Genomic DNA, 14095 nt, shown 5'->3' with positions numbered 1-14095 from the left:
AAAACAATGAGTTCAAGGTGGCTGCAAACCTAATGAAATCACAGGGCTGGTTTATTCTCCAGTGAGACCAGTGAGATTGGCACTAAAAGCATCCATGAACATAACCAGGATCTGTTAAGTATTACACACCTGGGAACTATCTTGTTCATGTTATTGAAGATCTTGTGATTGATTGTGGGTGATGTGTTTTAAGAAGCTTTGCTATTTTCAGACATGAACACTTGCCAGGAAAGCATTTGATTGGACACTAATTTATCAAAGCTAAGACCAAAAGGTCAAACAGGATCTATGCTTGCTTTGTTCACCGAACAAAAGACTGTCAGACTGTTGAAGAAAATGTCAAGGAAGCTGCCATTGAGAGGCTATTTAGTACAAGACAGCTTTCACTTGACATAAAAGGTTGAAAAGAAATGTTGAACACTATGGATGAGTAATGTCATGTCGATATCAAATTTGACAATCACCCTGTTTAATCTACACTTTCACCTTTCAATTTGGTCTCTTAAAGGCTGAGATTCAAAGCCACAGACAAGCTTTTATAAGTGCCATTCATTTGTCTTTTTATTCCACTTTGAGGGTCTGTGTGAGTCAGGTACCATCTGCTGGACTTGGAATGATCTGAAACGGGTATTATTGATTTAAAGTCTCCATAGAAAAGACCCTTGACTGGACCATATATTCCTGTTTTAAGGTCTTAAGACCAAATACGCTACACAGCAAGATAACTGGGAAGAAAATGCATTTCTCAGGAGAAGACATGTTCTTTCTTACTTTCTACTTTTGCTGTTAATCCTCATTCCTTTCCCTCTATTCCATTAGTCATCCTGTCAATCACTGTACAAAATCATTCATCCCATTGGTCCCAATTGTTCATTCAAACAATTCCCCTATGGGTGTGGAAAATAGTTTTTAAGCCATTTACCTCCAGTATTTTATGACGCTCTGTAGAGCTACTGCCAATTAGGATGTTCCCTGTCCAGTGATGTTCATTATGTGTGTCTGAATGCAATACACATGTGCATTCATGAACACATACTGTATGTGGCTGTACTGATGTCCTCTGACAGTGTAGCTCAAACACTTTCACACCTCTCAGGGGAATATTGTTTGTGTGCGTGTGAAGCTCTGCAGCGTCAGTGAGAAAGAGAGTAATGGAAAAGTTCAAATTTAGTTTTTACAAACCTCAAGTTTTGCCCAAAAGAGCAAAACCAAAGGGCTGTTTTTCAAATGCAAATGGGCGATGATGCATCTCTATCCAGCAGAACAGTGTTGGTACAAGTTATTTTTGTCTGTTTTTGACGACAACAGTCACTTTCGTATCCTTGTGTATTTGCATATGCTTGTATTATAAATATAAAGAGGCATTTGTGAAGGGGCTATTTGAATGTTATCGCTGTAAAGGTAAAATATTCAGTGCTGCGTTTGTACACGTCACCCTTTGACTACAGAAAGGACTTAAAAATAAAATGTGTGATAGCAAGTATAAGTGTTAAACAAATTTGATGTTCAGTGAAACACAAAAACAAATAGAGCCTACTCATTGTAACAAAATACTAACAAACTACATGCTGATAATGCTCCAATGTTGTTATATATACACCATGTAGATCGATTTATAATATGGACACATCATTAATGTACGAACAGACTGACCAGCTAACATACCTTCATCAGCATTTAAGTGTAACCTGAAGCATAACCAGATCATATTGGATCTCCTATTGGCTTTTGGACATAATTGGCTCCTCCATCCTTTCAGTGATGGTCCGGATCCCCAGAGTGTTGATGTATTTGACATGCTGTGGGAATGTGTTTCAGGAGAATGTAGGCCATTCGGATACATTCGCAGACTTCCAATGCAATTACATTATTTATTTGTCAAAACATGATGTAGCTGCTTCAGCCACATGACCATCGTACATATGTTGATAGACATACAAGAGAACCTGTGCAGCTGTGTTGGAGCTGGTAGATGTCACGTGTGCTTAATGCAAGATTACTGAGAAACGTAACCATTACAACGCAGCTATACTAGGGAGACATTACAGGAATTTACAGTCTGCAATTAGGAGCCATTTTGAGAATCCCATTTCTATGTTTTAAGTACAGCTGAACATCTTGAGTTGTTATATTTATTCATAGCTTGCTTGTTTCAGACCGAGCCACACACAAAAGGTCACTGAAGCTCCTATTTGCCGCTTTTTCTGGTTTGTTTATTTTGGTCCAAATATTGTGCCTCCAAAGCTGCTTTTTTTCTGCTTAAATAGAAACAGTTACGAGAATCATCCACTGCATCTGACAAGAGCTGCAGTATTGATGCACCATGATTAGAAAGTGTTTGTAAACATTGACATTGATATAGTTTAGCTACATTACAACATTTTGTCAATATGCCAGACACCATTTCCGGCATGTAGGACTTCATAAGTAAACATTACTTCCCTTTTCCAGAGTTTAATACTGTCCCAAATGTATAGTGCTATAGTGCTACTCTACACACAATAAGATGGAAAATTCAATAGATGGCTGATTTATTTTTTTGTATCTAAGCTTGTTATAGAATTTTTTTTTTTTAATTACAGTGGTATTTTGGAAAACGTTTGGCACCAATTTAATTAGAAATATATATATTTTATGACGTGGTTTCCACTTCCCCAGTTGAAAGCATGTGAGATTTTTCTGGAGGATGCCTTTCGAATGCGTCTGTTTAATAAATGAGGCTGTGATTTTACAGAATGGATCAGGCAGCAGGGCACCGTAAACAACAACTTTTGTGCGTGGTTGTAATTGAATGTAAAAAGCCCAAGCAGTGTCAGTGCTGTTTTTGTTGAATGTATGCTATCTCTCTTGAGAATAGTGTGTTGAATTTAAATGTCTGTATTGACTGACCAGCTGCTTCAGGTGACTTGGCTTTAAAGCCCTTAACTACTGTACTAATAACGTGCCTTATCCACCTGCATTATCTGCAGATCTGCTTTAAATGTGAAAGATGAACTCACTTGGAGATATTTCCATCTGCATTATCTGCAGATCTGCTTTACATGTGAAAGATGAATTCACATGGAGACATTTCCACAGAGCTGCATTATCTGCAGATCTGCTTTACATGTGAAAGATGAGCTCACATGGAGATATTTCCACAGGCTTTAAGTGGATAAGGCACATGTTAGGTGATCAAAATCCTTTATAGTGATTTCTTTTCCTGATATGTTTTCAAGTAATCCATGATACAATGAATATATATATATATATTTTTTTATTTTTATTTTTTTTTTTTATGTGAACAATTGTCAGGAAGCATCCAGGAGATTTGATTGGGAGAATCTGCCTGTGCCAAACAGCTGGGCTTGACAAACGCTGCATAAGGGAGCTCTAGGGAGGCCGTTTCCAACGCAAGGAGGTGCGACAAATCAGAGACAGGAAGGTATAGAATTCTAAATGTGTCTTGGATAGATATCACAAGGACATATCATCCGGTCTCAGCAGACATCCTGGTATTCTACAAAAGATGCTTTCAGAAGGGATTAGCAATTCACTCTCTTCCAATAAGAAATCACTCAAACACTTTATTCTGCTCAAGTGGAGTTGACAGGACTAATTTTCCTTGTCAAATAAGGCTTGACAGTGTCATTTCTAATGATAGCACATATTTGGCAACTAGGTTACCACCTGACCTTTCCACACACCCATACCTGCTGGCTTAACAGCTGCTGATGAAAAAGTGAAAGAAGCTCTTAGTTATTCTGGAGGGTTTGTTAATATTTTAAAGTAGCCAATCATCACAATGTTTCTACATCTTATCATATATATATATACATACATATATGGCACAAAAGGTCATAAGTATCAAAGGTAGACGCTATTCTATCAGGAAAGGTGCAGATAACCGACCTCATGTTTCCACCTCATTTATCTTGCCTTCATGTTTTAACTTGTTAAAGCTGCTCAGCGAGTGTTGATCCAGCACATGTCGTGCAGCCAGAGTAACAGACACCTGCCCTGCACGAAGCACAGTGTGGTGGAGCCGCTGACTCTGGAGAAACCAGCACTAATTATGTATTGGAAAGCACAAACAGATCTGGAATCAGCGCTTCACGGGTTGGGAAGGACAGCTCGACGCAGCCTCATTGCCGCTCTCAAGATCTAAACTATAACTCACTTAAAGCACTTTTCCGTCGTTGGATTACAACCGGATTTATGTTTGCTTTCAGCTATTTTGCATTACCGCCCAACAAGGATCAATAATGTCAACATGATCAGTGTTTAATCCAGTGTTAGCCTGCAAATAAATCCTTCCTATCGCTGTGCACCTACAGCGCTGACCCACGCGCGCTCACTTATTCAAACAGACACGTCATACACATACAGTAGCTTTGTACAGGCTGTAACCTATGGCTTTGAGCAACATTTTGTACTAATTGGAGCTATGATCCAGATTATCTTGTTTTTCTTAAATTTCGTACATCAGACAGAAAAAAAAAAAAAAGCTGTCTTACCTTCACGCCATAAGTTTGACTGTATCTTTGTTTTTACAGGCACCGTCCGTTAAATCCAAGAGTGTCCGCAGTTAGCTCCCACTAGATCCTTCATTTGTTTTGCACATTATTTACTCTTTATAAATCAACCGAGTCGGTGCGGCAGCTCGAGTGCGTGGCATGAGTTCAAGCGGGCTGGAAAAGATGCAATACTGGGAGCCAAAATTCATATAAATAAAATAAAAAAAAGAAATCATCTAAATCAATTAATGTTTTCCCGTTGCTCACTGAACCCCTCGAGGGATCATTTTCATCAGTTTTGATCTTCAGAAGTGAAGCAGAAGCTTAAACTGTGCTGGGTCCTTCTGGTGTCCAGCAGCTTTACGCACGGAGCAGAGTTACCTTCGGTACTGACGGAGGCAGGAGACGCGGCGACTGTAAAGTACTGTGGAAAATTTAAGGCGGGGTTACATCTGTTAAATCCCTAGCAGGGACGTATGCTTCCTTTAATGTCACCCGCATGGTTGAAACCTTATTCCCCTATGTCAACCTCAGATTTTCCATACTGCACTCTCGACCTTGTGCCACGGGTTGCTCCTTTAATAAGTCATCAATCAGTAAGTAATGGAGAAGAAAAAAAAAAGACAACATTAGAAATAAAGCATTTCTACTTTTGATGGTAGGAAGCACTTGATAATAATTAGGCACACATTTATGTTATGGATAGACTTTATGGCTTCACAAGATGTGCAAAATCATGAGGTAGTGGAAAATTAAAGAAATGAGTAAACTGAACACCACACATGGATTGACACAAACATTTGTCCAACTCTATCACCACCTCTATCTCCATCCTTTTTTCTTTCTCCATTATTAAACCCTGTTGTTATTTATAATGAATGACATTTCAGTTCTCAGAACTCTTGCTTTTCACTCTCGTTATAGGAGCCATTCTGCTTTTGTTAATGCAACTAACCGCCTGGAAAGACAGGAAACCAGCAGTACTGTGCTCCCTGAGGACAAGCAGTGAGAAAACATGTACAAATGAAATTCACATCACCAAGAGTTGGGAGTATTTCCACCTGCAGATGTGATTTGCATTCAACGCAAATGATTCAAACCACCTGCCTCAGTTTGTGCAACAACAAAAAAAACAAGTACAAACCAGAACAAAATTATTGCCACTATGATAATAATCTTGCATCAGGATATACTTATGACTTTTCATATGTTGTTGTTAATAGGTGGATTAAAAGTAAATACTTGGTGAGTATGTCAGAGATAGCTGTAGACTTTCCTGGAAAGGTCAGAGTGACGATCCTTATTGCAAACCTCCTTATTTCAGAGCTGAAGCTGAAATCTTATCGCCCTTCCGTAGTCATTTTAAGTAAATGGTTGCATCATGTGAATTCACATACCTTGTTCTCTACGCCCTCACACGTGTAAGACCTCATTAAGCATTTCTGTTGAAGCACAACCAGGTTAATATATGGTAACACAACACTGAGTATAATCAATAGAGTACCTTGCTCTCATTACTGGAGGATAAAAATGAGATTGAGTGTTGAACAGCTCTATGCTGTCAAGACCCTCCAGTAAGATACAATTTTACATGAATACCATATTCACTTGACATCGAAATAAAATATGAATTTCAGAGTATGCACAGAAACACATTGACAAAGTATTATGACCCACAGTCATAATTATAGTAGCACCTGGATCACCTAGAATATTCAAATACTACCTTACATGAATTAATCATAATACATGCCTAAGTGTTGTTTACTGCCCTTTCTTCCATACCTACATTTTTTGAATGCAGGACTATTTTCTTTCTAATAGAGCATGTTTAAATCATGGTCAAATCCATCAGCATCATTTTCACAAGGTGCAATTGCACCATTGTTTTAGGTGTATATATGTTTATATTTCTTTCTTTCTTTCTTAGCTGTATATATGTCTATTTATGTTTTATATGTCTATTTATGTCTGTCTGTTTTTTGCACACTGAGAGCTGAAGTTACAACTGGAGTCAAATTCTTTGTATGTGTTAACATACCTGGCCAATAAAGCTGATTCTGATTATTCATTTCCTGAAACCATCTTAAGAATTGTGGTATTTCTTGGTGTTAATTAGCAGAATGTGACATCACAGATATTTTAGGTGTAATAAGAAAAGAAGTTTAAAACAATCTTAAACGTACATTTGATGTCAAGCTTTATGATTGCTTTCAAAGCTAGAAGGACCTTTTGAAATTTGTTTTCAGCAAACCTTCAGGAGAAATCCTCTGAAGCGGGAGGAACAATCGACAATATTTGAACCCTTAACGTGCCTTAATGCCACACAAATGCCAGATATATTATGCTGAGTACCTGCTGCAAACACGATGTAAAGCCACAAATATTACCTGGTGTTATTGTTGCGTTTGCTTCTATGTAAACTCAAGGGCCAACAGACACTCTGGGATAAGTAGGAGAGTGAGTAATTGAAGCATGAGAAAGCAACACAGGCTGGAGGTACATTCATCCCTCACTCCATCATCTATTCCCACCATATCAGGCAAAGGGCCCACGGGGGGCTGGAGCCTATCCCAGCTGACTTCTGGTGAAAGTGGTGTACATCCTGTACAGGTCGCCAGTTTAACACAGGGCCAACATAGAAAGACAGACAACCATGCTCACATTTACAAATACGGCCAATTTAAAAATCACCAACTGACCTAACATGCATGACTTTGGACTACAGGAAGAAACCAGGGCACCCAGAGAAAACACACGCAGGTACAGGGAGAACGCGCACACCAAACAGAAAGGCCCAGCAGATTCGAACCCAGAACCTTCTTCCTGGTACCAACTACTGCACCACTGTGCCGCAACTGAGGGCACACAGACAAAGCAAAAAGATAAATTCCAACATTCAAAATGTTCACAATGGAGGAAATATTGCAGATTTGGGATACAAACAGAGAATGATCATTTTCCACTTGGAAAACCGAACAGCTTTTCTCACTTTCGTGCCCTTGTGGATACATTTGTACCCAGGCCGATAGCCAAATCCACAGCTTCGACTTTATGACCGATTCACACATAAACATACACACTCAAAAGCATACGCCCACACACAAGCATGCACACTCCCCAGGCTTGTTGTGGGAGTCACAAACAAATCCCGCTGCTAACTGCCATAAGGTAACATTGCAGCCTGGTGCTGCCTGATATGGCCTCTATTAACTTCTGCTGATGAGTGGATGTTGGCAGATTGCAAAAAAAATAAAAATTGCAGCATCTTTGATCATGGCCCCTTCATTCATCCTATTTTACAAATTTACCAGTTTCATCCTGGTGTCATGCTGATGAAACATTTCATAGTCCACCAAAGGGTTTCTTGCAGACAAGAGAGCACAATATTGCGTACAATCTTGTTGTCAGGGGGGCAGGAACTGCCTGTCATTTTTAGCCTCACGTCGAACAGAGCTTGGAGAGACAGAATGCAGATTCTAGTCACACAGCCACCTCTCTAAGCCTGGCTAAAGCACACAGCCACCACCAGAGAGCGGATGCCGACTGGAGGTGAGATGCAGAAAAGCACAGACCTGGGTGGAAGGACCCTGAGAGGCCCTGTTTTACACATGAATCAAACAGCACACACACATTTTATATTCATTGGTCCCGAAAGTGAGTCATACTTTACACACCAGCAGTTAATGCCTCAACGTTCACGTCATCCTATAAAGAATTTATGATATTACCAATGGTTAGCACCAAATAAGCATGTCTGACATCTTGTTCCTGGGCTCGCACTCACACTATAACCTGACACACTGTGTGCCGACACAAAGAGATAAAAAAGCGGAGACTTTCACCTTTTCAAGGCAAAAGTGACAGCAACTGTACCGCTGAAAGGACTCAAGCAGAGATGAGGAGGGGACTGAGATGAAGACCAAGGATAGAAAGAGAAAACATATAAAAAATACAGTTATCTTTGCCATGCTTTTAGGTTATTACACAATGACCACCCCTCCCCCCACACTCACATGCACACACACACACTTAGGACATTTATCATGCAAAGAACAAGCACTCACACTCAGGGTACCCAAGGTAACACAAGGGGAGACAGCATCATTCCTTTTCGAAGAAGTGCTTTCAGTCCGTCAGCATTCTTCGCGAGAGCATCTAAAGAAGGGAATTCAGAGCCAGTGATTATTAGACAAATCAAAACATCACATTCCTTTACTGGTAAATTGAAGCTGTGGCTTGTTAACAATCAAACATGTGATCATTCAAATACCAGCTGACAACTGAACTTTCTTGCTTTTTTTATTTCCTTCCACCTGTTTTCTGTTTCTTCATTGATCGCTGTTTGTTTATCTAGTTTTGTGTGTGTTGATGTTACTTAATCATGGTTGTGCTGCACTGTTTGTCTGGTGGGTGTGCTTTGTACCAGTTTGTGAATTAGTTTGAATGTATTTTCTGTACTATGCGTTGACAGTGATAAATCACTTTATTCCGATTTTAAAATGCTGTTAGGATGCTAACTCCAGCACACTAACGGACATTTTTGTGTTGATCAATACAAAAACTGGCTATAAAAAAGTGACTGCTGGTCAACATGTAGCCTTCAAAAGCCACGTTTAAGTAACTGTGTGATACTCTTCCTGTTCTGATAACAGAAACAAACATATGTAAATGTACAAAGCTTTTTGGGGAATTCAATGTCATTAAAATACAGTCGGAGGGCTTGAGGAGAGAAGCAGCCAGATGTAGAGGGCTGACACCATATCTAACATTCTGCAGTATGCAAATAAAGTACGATTAAAAAAAAATAGACCCATACTTTGAAACCCAAATCTGGACAGGTTTGGGAAAAGCAAGTGTTTAATTGTAAAATTCTTTGACAAGAAGAAAAATATAGAATACTATACCCCTTAAACATCTCCTCTCTCAGAAGTAAAAGGAGCTGTGAGAAGATCTCATTTCATTGAATTTCATTGATTTATCAATTTGACAGAAATCAAAACCAAATAACCAAAATATACAGCATGTATAGTTTACTGTAAATGAGAAAATGAAGGACATAGACAAGCAAGGAAGAGGAAAATTACACAAAATCTTAAAAAAATAAAAATTAGAAGGCAAACTACTGCCCACCAGAGATAGACTGCATAGCTGCTAACTTCTTCTTTCTTTAGGTGATACTGATTTAGTAACTCCGCTCAGGGAAAGACATTATGCATTTTAGAGGACATTATCCGGAAAGATGTAGCCAATGTCAACAAACACAAGAAGCTAATTTGTCTCGGCAGGATTTATTTTTATTTCATAAGCTTGTTCAATTGTGCTCTTTTTCTGTGCCATGTGGATCAAACTAAGCCTTTTATGCTATATTGAAATAGCTTTACAGCAATCATGTCAACTTTCCATCTTATTTCATTGTTACATTTTATCAAATGCTACAACACTGCAGGTGAAGGACAGAAAGAGATGCCTGAATTAAATAAAAGAGTCGTCGGAGGAGCTGTATGGCAAATAATGAATGCTGGAATTTCAAAAGTCTTATCGGCACCACTGTCATGCTTCTTGGTGGCCAGGCACTTCTCTCCACAAAGAGAATCGGATGCAAATTGTGGTTTTGTCAAAACAGGGAGAGAGAGGCTAGTTACAACAGAGAGAACAGAAAACAGTCTCTTAATTGTAAAGCTCAAGGTTACTCCTTGCTGAAGCTGCCAAGCCGAGCAGCATGTGGACAGCATGATGGGGCACAGTCGAGTTGCCTCTGCATTCACAAACAAGCTTGTTAGCCTTGTGGCCGTTCATGGCTGGGTACAAAGAAGTGACTGAGTGTTTGCCCGCAATGGACTTGTTAAGATGCCTTCATGAGTGCCTGTCCATCTGCCTGGAACTGATTGCAGACTGGTTTAAAATTGAAAAGGTTTTTCCCTCGATTAGTTTGGAGCAATTATGGGTAACTCAGAGGTCAAGTGGAAAAGAAGCAGTTTACAGTCTGATTACAGCTGAGGTCAAATGGCATTTACCTCTCTTATTGCACTTGCTTGCCTATATACAAAGTATATTTCTATTATTTCCATGTTACTTAAGCAGATGGACAAACAGAAAGATAGATCGCTTCACAGCCATTGAGGAGGAGTGGACCTGCACAGGCCACAGTCAACAACCTGATCAACTCAATGTGAAGTACGTGTCTCTCACTGCATGACGCAAATGGTGGTCACATCAGATACTGACTGGTTTTCTGCCCCACCAAAAAAGATTTGAGAAAGAAGAAAGAGAAATTTTGATGAATACTGCAAAAAGATTTCCAGGTAAAACTACACATTTCAGAGTGGTCTTCTATTGCGACTGGTCCAAAGCGCACTCATGCAATATTTACACTGTTTAAAGTGTTGTGCAACACCTGTCAGGTGGACGGAATATCTTGGCAAAGGCAAAGTTCTCCCTCACACGGATTTTAACAAATTTGAGATGAATAAACCTTTTGTGTGCATAGATGGAGCTTAGATTGTCTTTATCTTCAACTGGAGAAAAATGGGATCGAAAACAGAAATGATGTGTTTATATTTTCATTGAGTGCAGCTGGACAAAGGGACGGACGGACAGACAGAGAGACAGACAATAAATTGATCCATTGCAGATGCGCACAAACCAGTCATAAAAACATGTGTAACTCAGGTGCTGATGTTGATTGTGGGTGGGTGGGTGGGTGGGTGGATACATAGATAAATAGACAGACAGAAGACTGACATTGAGCCATGCACTGCAGAAAAACAGGCACCACTATAGAAACAGTAAAGAGAACGTGTAACTCCGTATAGCAGCCTTCTGTTAGGTTAGGTAAACCCAATGAAGCAGACAGCTTCTATTCTACAGATAAAAAGCAGATAAAAAGAAAACCATAAAAAGGCTGCAGAAAATAAACAATCCAACCGTGTGCACAATTCTGACATTAATGGCAGCAGCGCTCTGGCATGTGACCGAATTCACTGGCTATATTGTGATGCAGATTGGAGCACTGATTCCTTAAGTGGCTTACTGCTAGTTTAATCAGGTCCATGTGGGTTCAATGCCGCAGAGGAACACGTGTCATGTTATGTTACAGGACTTGTAGTTATCATGCTTTTTCTCACCTCTGTCATTATCAAGTCATTCTACATAACTGGATGGGAAGGTGAGATGAACCATGCTTGATTAAATAAATTGATTATACAAAAAAAATGCATCATATTGATGCATATGCCTGAAGCAACCATTAGATGTATAAAAATTACCACAGTATGATTAATGTCAATGTTATATTTAAACACCACAATTGGCTATTTGTGTATAAATGTTTCAAAAGAATAATTTATTTGGAAATATGCCTATTTGCTCTCTTGCTAAAGTGGGAAGATCAATACCACATCAACAAGTCAGGTCAGTTTAAAGACTGAGAGCAGGGGTAATCAGCTTGGCTCTGCCCAAACTGAAGAAAACCCACCTGTAAAAATCTCCATTCAAAAAGTGCGGTTTTGTTTGTTTGGTTATGTGTTGCTAATGTTTTCTTCAACATGGCCAAGATGCCAGTTACATGGTCCAGTTTTCCAGTTCCTGCAGCAGTAAAAAAACACCCCCAAAGCGGGACTGACCCACCTCCATGCCTGACTGTTGTCATTGTGTTATTCTAGTTATATAGGCCTTGGCCTTCTTAAACTAAGTACACTGCTGACCCATGAGTTCAAACAGTTCTGCTCCATAAGAGGAACTGAAGCTTCTTGCATATTCAATTTGGCTTTTTAGTGTTTTTTTGGTCAAGAAAGGATTGCAGCGAGGTTTGCGGGCATAAGTCCTTGTTTGTTTCTCTTTTTGATTCTATATTTTGATTATGTCACTCAACTCATACAAATATAATGCAAATAAGTTCAGATCATCAGAAGCTTGTGTAAACCCTGACAGACCTAGCAGGGTTGAATAATTTTGACTGTGACTTATTATTCATAACTAGCTCTTTTCAAATGTGACAGTGCTATGGTAACAGTATGGTCATAGGTTTTGGCATAAAAACTAGATGGTTATGTTTAGGGTTAAGATTTGGGTATCATCTTGGTTACAATAATAAATACTATTTAAGTCGTGGTTCAAAAAAAATAATGTTGAAATAACAAACGGTCTCCTCTTAAAGTCCACTGTCAGACCAGACCATCCATCCACTATGACCTCCTCTTTATCTGCACACTTTGTGGCTCTACAAAAGCGTCACCTGACTTGCTCCTTTTCTTCAATCCTAATTACTAGCGCCACTAAAGAGCCGCTTGGACATAAACACAGGTCATTTTGGGGCATTTCCTGAAATGACTGATGCTGCTGAGGTCACAAACAATAAAATGTAACTATGGTTCAAAATAAGCTGTTTGCACAAATGGTGCCATTTTATGGGCAAACTATTTTTTTAACAGATAGATAAAGTCAGATCGTAATGCATTAATGGGGCATATGACAACGTCACAGCATTATTAACATGGAACATTATTGTTAGAATAGAGTCAAGACTGTAAACATCAGAGTACGCTTATGTTTTCGCTGTATTTTTCCATCCTTATTACTACTCTGCAGCTGCTGATGCTGCTACAACTATCCACACATAGAGAATATACACACAGCATCTATGGTCTTGCGTTCCCACTGAGTCTGTTGAGATGAGAGAGCAGCCCACAGCTTTGCTTTCCCAGGGTCACAGAGATTGTCTTTGGACTTTAATCTCACCAAATTATGGAAACAACAACAGGGCTATTTCCAATGAGTCCCAAAACTACATATATGAGCAGGGTCGGACTGGGAACAAAATTCGTCCCTGGCAATCAGCACCATTTTTCCAGGCATTTCCCAGCACTGCGAATTCAGGCTATTTAGAAGATATATGCTAAGCAATAGGCATCATGTTGGTTTCAGAATCGTGAACAGCAGTGTTTGTGTGCATGATGTGCCACAGAAGCTGTTTCTAAGCACCATCTACTGCTGCCTTTTATGGAGAATCATTCACAACTTTAAAAGATATTGGTCACTCTGCTGTTGCTGCATTATTATGCAAGTGCTATCATTTAAAAAAAAAAAAATGTTTTCCTTTTGAAACACAACCTTATGTGGCTATTGACAGGGGCCTTCCCGAGGCTATTGCACGGTCAAATCTGTTCATTTCATTTTAAGAGAAAAAGTGCCCCCTGACACTTTAGCTCAAAAGTTAATTCGAAGCTACAAAATCTATGGTTGTTTGCGTGTTGGAAAGTACCAAAGGATGCATAATTTGCTCTGTGAATTCAATGAAGCAAGAGGAAGCTAAAAAAACAATGAATAAATAAACAGTAAAATGCCCAAATTTGATCAAATAAAAGGTTATCTTTCAGTGCTGCCCAAGGATGTGTGGCTGAATAATGCTACACACAAAAAAACCACTAAGATCCCCGCCTCAGCGCTCACTGAATGGATGTGATAAGTCATCTCATTTACAGTTTTCAAGTCAGGCTACGTTAAGTGTGACGACATGCAGAATTACCTGTGAGGTTGTCATGTCTCTCGCCCTCAGCTGCGGCCTCTTCCTCGTGGCTCCTGCTCTCAGCTGGAATCAA

The 14095-nt window shown here is 39.4% G+C and overlaps 1 protein-coding gene across 1 annotated transcript in view; it reads right to left on the bottom strand.

Moving 5' to 3' along the window:
* Positions 1-4867, bottom strand: part of drd2a (dopamine receptor D2a) — a 38775-nt gene extending 33908 nt beyond the window's left edge. Inside the window, exon 1 of the mRNA XM_069690408.1 lies at positions 4497-4867. The gene's annotated coding sequence lies outside the window, so the exon portion shown is untranslated. The remainder of the gene's footprint in view (positions 1-4496) is intronic.
* Positions 4868-14095: the final 9228 nt, after the last annotated feature.

This window comes from Brachyistius frenatus, unplaced genomic scaffold, assembly GCF_029030835.1.
Source record: "Brachyistius frenatus isolate BFR_SWC_R1_liver_20210118 unplaced genomic scaffold, ASM2903083v1 Contig_1, whole genome shotgun sequence".
Lineage (NCBI taxonomy): Eukaryota > Metazoa > Chordata > Actinopteri > Embiotocidae > Brachyistius > Brachyistius frenatus.
The sequence above is the reverse complement of the archived record's forward strand: the minus strand, read 5'-3'. Positions and strand labels throughout refer to the sequence as shown.